We start from the raw sequence: 5,462 nt of genomic DNA on the forward strand, positions 1-5,462 counted from the left end.
CAACAACAACTGGGAAAGCATGGACCAAGATACAAGAGATGGCAGCCACTCTTGCTTGATAGATATAGTTATGATTCGACAGGGTCACCCATCTTTGACATTGGAAGTGGAAGAGAATTGGACTCTCGAATATGTTAGGAAGGAATTAGAAGTAGCTATTCAGAATCCTCCAGATCAATTTTGCTTCAAGCTCGATGGTCGGAAGCTAAGTAAAAGAAGAGAGCATCAGATCATTTGTAAAGATGTTGCAGCCCCACATGAATTGGAGGCACTAGAAGATATATGATGTGACCATGTATACGGTGACAATGTATTTTCCATATGCAATAAACTTATCTATTCAGAACATTGCTTTTGTAATGCTTTATTGTTTAAAACAATGTAATGAAGGCAAGAATTCCCCAATTGAATTTTTATGTACACAAAAAAAGGCTTAAAGTAAGAAAGCAAGCAGTGAAGGAACACAGTAGCAAATTTGATCCTCTGATTTTCAAATGATAAGTGTATTTACATTTGATGTTCTCCCTCCAATACATGTATAGCTTAAACGTACATTTGTTGGAAGAAGGAAAAAACTATTTATGGCTGGAACCCATAGGTATCGGCTTCAGGATGGAGCCAGGGCTCTTCTCCCAAGTATGGAGCCCATGTAAGAGGCTCAGGGGGGCCTATCCCCCCTCGTGGATTGGGCGGGATGAAGTCCACTGGCCCGTCTGGAGGCATAACTTCAGCGACCTCGATCAATTTCGCAATCGTTTCCTCCCTAAACGTTTGGACGTCTAGGTCCACGTAGCGAGACATTGATGGAAACTGCCATCACAATTCATCAAGACATAAATAAGATCAACATGACAATATATAAGAAGATAAACAGGCGCACAAATGCGTATGGGAGCTGAAAATGCTTACATCCTCTGAAGGGAGCTGAAAAATGCTTCGTAGCAGCAACATTGCATTAAGTGCAACCCTCCACCCACAGCTGTAGCCATCTTCTTGTTTGGGGACACTAACCCTACGGATGGTCGATCGATCCAGGCTGTCGATGTCCATGCTGAGGCTCTCGTAAGCTGCCATTAGTTTCCTGACTCCACTGTAAACAGAGATCAATCATTATCCTGATCAATCCGGACTTCTAACTCAAACAATAATATGTATCTTAATGATTTTTACTTACAGCAAAACATTTCCATGGGCACCAGATGTCGAATTTGCAAGGTAAATGACATTTTCTTGCACGTCGACTAGTAGAAGACTCCAATGGGAACTGCACAATAGAATTCTATTAGTTTCAATCCAAAGGAAGCACTATATAACTCGTGTACGGTGATTCCTATAAACATCATGCGAGAGAGAGAGAGAGAGAGAGAGAGAGAGAGAGAGAGAGAGAGAGAGAGAGAGACAAACTCACTTTTCATGATATGCCAAAAAAAATACTCGGGCATCGTCCAGCTGGACCTCCCGAAACCAGTTCAGCACATCGAGGTACGGAACTGACTCTTCTAGCAACAGTGTTGAGACCAGTGAATCAATCTGGAACACTCGTTGCTGTACATCCTCGGGCAATAGCGAAATAACAAAACTTCACAAGGAAACATATCAAGAGTGAGGCATCAACTTTAAGAGCCAAGAATGAAAAATTGTGGGAGGACAGAGAAAAGAGTATACCTTAAAACACATCTGAGCACTTTGTCGTTGACTTCAGTTTTGGGATCAAACAAAATGTTGATTTCTTCAGCATGAATCGGGAAATAACATCTATGCCCTCTAATATTAAAGGGTACATAGAACTCCGGCAACAAAAATTGCAGCGCCTCCCGATTCATGGCGTGGAGTGCTCGAACATTTTCCCTTTTTGCTTGCAATGCAAGCATTGCAGCTTGATGTTCCCTTTGAGCGCTTGTCATTAAATTTGCCCGAGTCTGATGCTCATGATCTGGACCTCCCTCGGTCACCTCTTCAATTCTCACTTTTTGTACAGGCCGGACATCCAAAATTTGTAACATTCGTTCATCAGTAAACGTAACTGGTCTAAGTGACTTATCGTATCTGAAACGAAGGGCTATAAGGCTGAAAAAATCTTTGTCCATTACTGTCACCCTGTGTGCGTGGGCAGCAAGAACGTAACTATCCAAAAAAAATTCGATCATCCAATCTTCTGTGGCCTCTTGCAAGCAAAACAAGGCCGATGCCTTCCACCTAAACAAAATTCCATTCTGCTCACAAATTCTCCTGGCAAGCCTCTGGAAAGGCAATCTGGGAATAGCAGCTGTCGGGTGCTTCATAAACTTTTTGATTTCTCGCAGGGCTGCCGAATGCTCTGCGAAACGCCTGAGTCTAGGCTGCGTTTTGGACAATCGGGAAGGACTACTTGATTTTCTTGATCTTGAGGCTTTCAGAACGCCCATCTTCTTCCCAGTAGATGAGGGAGCTGCATTATCAATGGGTCTAGCTGTATGCCTTACACGAGCCATCTGAAAACGCAAGAAAAAGCAGAAAACTTTGCTATTCAGTAGTACACGATTAACAATTCACCATAAAGCGAGAGAGGGGGGCCAAGAAAGCAATATGCACTTCCTCGCGTTATGGTGAATCCATTCACCATGACGAGAGATGAAGGTCCACAGAAGCACAATAATTTTTCTCGCATTATGGCGAATTCATTGACAACAATAAGAGGCGGATTATCGTGCATTATTTGAACTTCGATCTTGCCATAAAGTGATTTGATTCACTATAACGCGAGACTAAGAGCCAGTCAAATCAAAATAATCCTCCTCGCGTTATAGTGAATCGATCTACTACAACGGGAGGAGGGTTCTCCCGAATCTCTTACCTTTCCGTCTAGCAGTTTGGTGAGTCGATTCACCATAACACATAGAATAGTATTGAGATTCTAATGACTCGTCGTCTGCTTTACGCTGAATCGAATCACCATGACGGAGGGCAAACAGTCGAAGAGAAAACAACGGCAGGGGCAAACAGTCGAAGGAAAAACGAAACAATCAAGTATTATACAAGAAACACAAAACAATCAAGTATTACACTTTCATCACATTCTATGAGTGGGAATGGATGGAGACTGTCGTGTAGGAGGTGATTTAATTGACACCAATAAGAGGTGGATTATCGTGAATCCTTTGCCCTTTGGTCATGCGTTATGGTGAATTCACCATAACGCGAGTCTAAGGGCCAGTCAAAGCAAAACAATCCTCCTCGCGTTATAGTGAATCGATTTTCGCGAATCTCTTACGTTTGCCTTCTCCCTTGGTGATTCGATCCACCATAAGACATGGAGCTTATTGAGATTCTAATGGCCCGTCGTGTGCTTTAAGGTGAATCGAGTCACCACGGCAGAAGGCAAACAGTCGAAGAATAAACAATGGCACAGGGCAAACAGTCGAAGAAAAAACAAAACAAACAAGCAATATACAAGAAACTTACAAAACAATCAAGTATTATACAAAAACTTACATTTCTTGCTTGTGAATGGATGGAGACTGTCGTGCAGGTGTTGGAAAGTCGGCTCAGTACTGTGGCGGTAGTCGGAAGTCAGCTGGAGGCAAGCAGGAGGACGGACAAGGCAAAATCGATAAGAGGACGAAAAGGTGGCGTGATTAACGGCTTTGATTAGTCTTTAGAGCGAACACACGTGCTGGCGGGCTGCCAGGGCGACTAGGCGGCGCTAACGTGTCGTATAGCATTAAAAAGGGCTTTGATTAAACTTTATACCTTGTACACGTGCTAGGTACACGGCGGGATGCCACGTGGCATTCATGGAATGGCGGGTGAAAACGCGGCGCTGACGTGTCGCGTAGCATTAAAAGCGGATTTTGTAGGATACTCATCTCATTTATTGCCTCTTTTGCTAGGTACACGGCGGGATGCCACGTGGCAATCATGGAATGGCGGTTGAAAACGTGGCGCTGACGTGTTGCGTAGCATTAAAGACGGATTTTCTAGGATACTCATCTCATTTATTGCCTCTCATTTATCCCACCAACGGCCTTCATCTCCATCAACGACTGACTATCTCCTCCAACCCTCCTTCATCAATCATCCTCCTGTATCCAACGTCAAAGACAAACCTCCAACCTCCTTCATCTCCATCTCCTGCGACGATTGTGTACAATTCGTTTTCCTGGTATTTTTATCTCCTTTGTGCTTTTTTCTTCTTTTGTTATTTCGTTGTTTTGGTTTCAGTCGTGGAGAACTTCTTGCTTTGTCTTTTCATCGCGTTAAGGTGAATTGAAAACCTATGACTCCTCGCGTTATGGTGAATTGACTGCGAAGTAGAGTATTTTAATTCTTTCGACACCTCCTCTCTCAGTATGGGTACTGGAGAACTATCTTTATTTTTAATTCAACATAACGTTAGAGGCGTTGCCAAAGGATGACAAAGTCGTCATATTGCGGTGAATCAATTCACCACAAAGCGAGCGAAGGTCCCATAGGAAGCACAATACTCCTCCTCGCATTATGGTGAATCGATTCACCATAACGCGAGAAGAGGTCCTTGACTTAGCTGCAATTTTATTTGCGTTAGGGAAAATAGATTCACTACAACGCGAGGAGGAATACCTGGATTCCTCTGGCATCTCCTCTCGCGTTATGTTGAATCCATTTACATTTTCTTCTTTTGTTATTTCGTTGTTTTGGTTTCAGTCGAGGAGAACTACTTGCTTTGTCTTTTCATCGCGTTAAGGTGAATTGAAAACCTATGACTCCTCGCCTTACGGTGAATTGACTGCGAAGAAGAGTATTTTAATTCGTTTGACACCTCCTCTCTCAGTATGGGTACTGGAGAACTATCTTTATTTTTAATTCACCATAACGTTAGAGGCGTTTCCAAAGGATGATAAAGTCGTCATATTGCGGTGAATCAATTCACCACAACGCGAGCGAAGGTCCCATAGGAAGCACAATACTCCTCCTCGCATTATGGTGAATCGATTAAGAGGTCCTTGACTTAGCTGTGATTTTATTTGCGTTAGGGAAAATAGATTCACTACAATGCGAGGAGGAATACCTGCATTCCTCTGGCATCTCCTCTCGCGTTATGTTGAATCCATTTACACCACAGAGATTTGTTGTTTAAGATCGACTGTCTCTTGATTCATTGCCTGCACTAATATTTTCCATGTCTTTTCTACAGACTTGAATTCAGCCATGTCGCAAGTTCAAGTCGAATTTGATGTGGACGAAGAGATCAAAGAAACTCCTGCAACTCTATTATATGACTTCCTGTACAAATGTCGACATCATGATTTGCACCCTGCAATTTCGTTGATGTTCAATAGCGATTTTTCTCTGGAGGAAACATTGTCTAGCCATCATGGATACTTCGAAGAGGCAAAGCAAGAGTTTGACGAGCTCACAAATGAAGAACCAATGATGATTGATGGGAAAAGTCACATTCATTTTAATCTCAAGGTTTCGCCGGATAAGAAGCAGAGGTTAAACAG

The 5,462-nt window shown here is 42.8% G+C and overlaps 1 long non-coding RNA gene across 1 annotated transcript; it reads right to left on the reverse strand.

The window, feature by feature from the left end:
• Positions 1 to 731: 731 nt before the first annotated feature.
• LOC147610001 (uncharacterized) lies at positions 732 to 1,667 on the reverse strand. The gene is made up of 3 exons (XR_015264145.1): positions 1,409 to 1,667; positions 1,175 to 1,264; positions 732 to 1,090 (listed from the first exon to the last, which is right to left on the reverse strand). It is a non-coding gene; the product is annotated as an uncharacterized LOC147610001 (long non-coding RNA).
• Between the last annotated feature and the right edge of the window lie 3,795 nt (positions 1,668 to 5,462).

Source organism: Cibotium barometz, chromosome 50 (genome assembly GCF_041138505.1).
Source record: "Cibotium barometz isolate CiBa-2024 chromosome 50, ASM4113850v1, whole genome shotgun sequence".
Taxonomy (NCBI): Eukaryota; Viridiplantae; Streptophyta; class Polypodiopsida; order Cyatheales; family Cibotiaceae; genus Cibotium; species Cibotium barometz.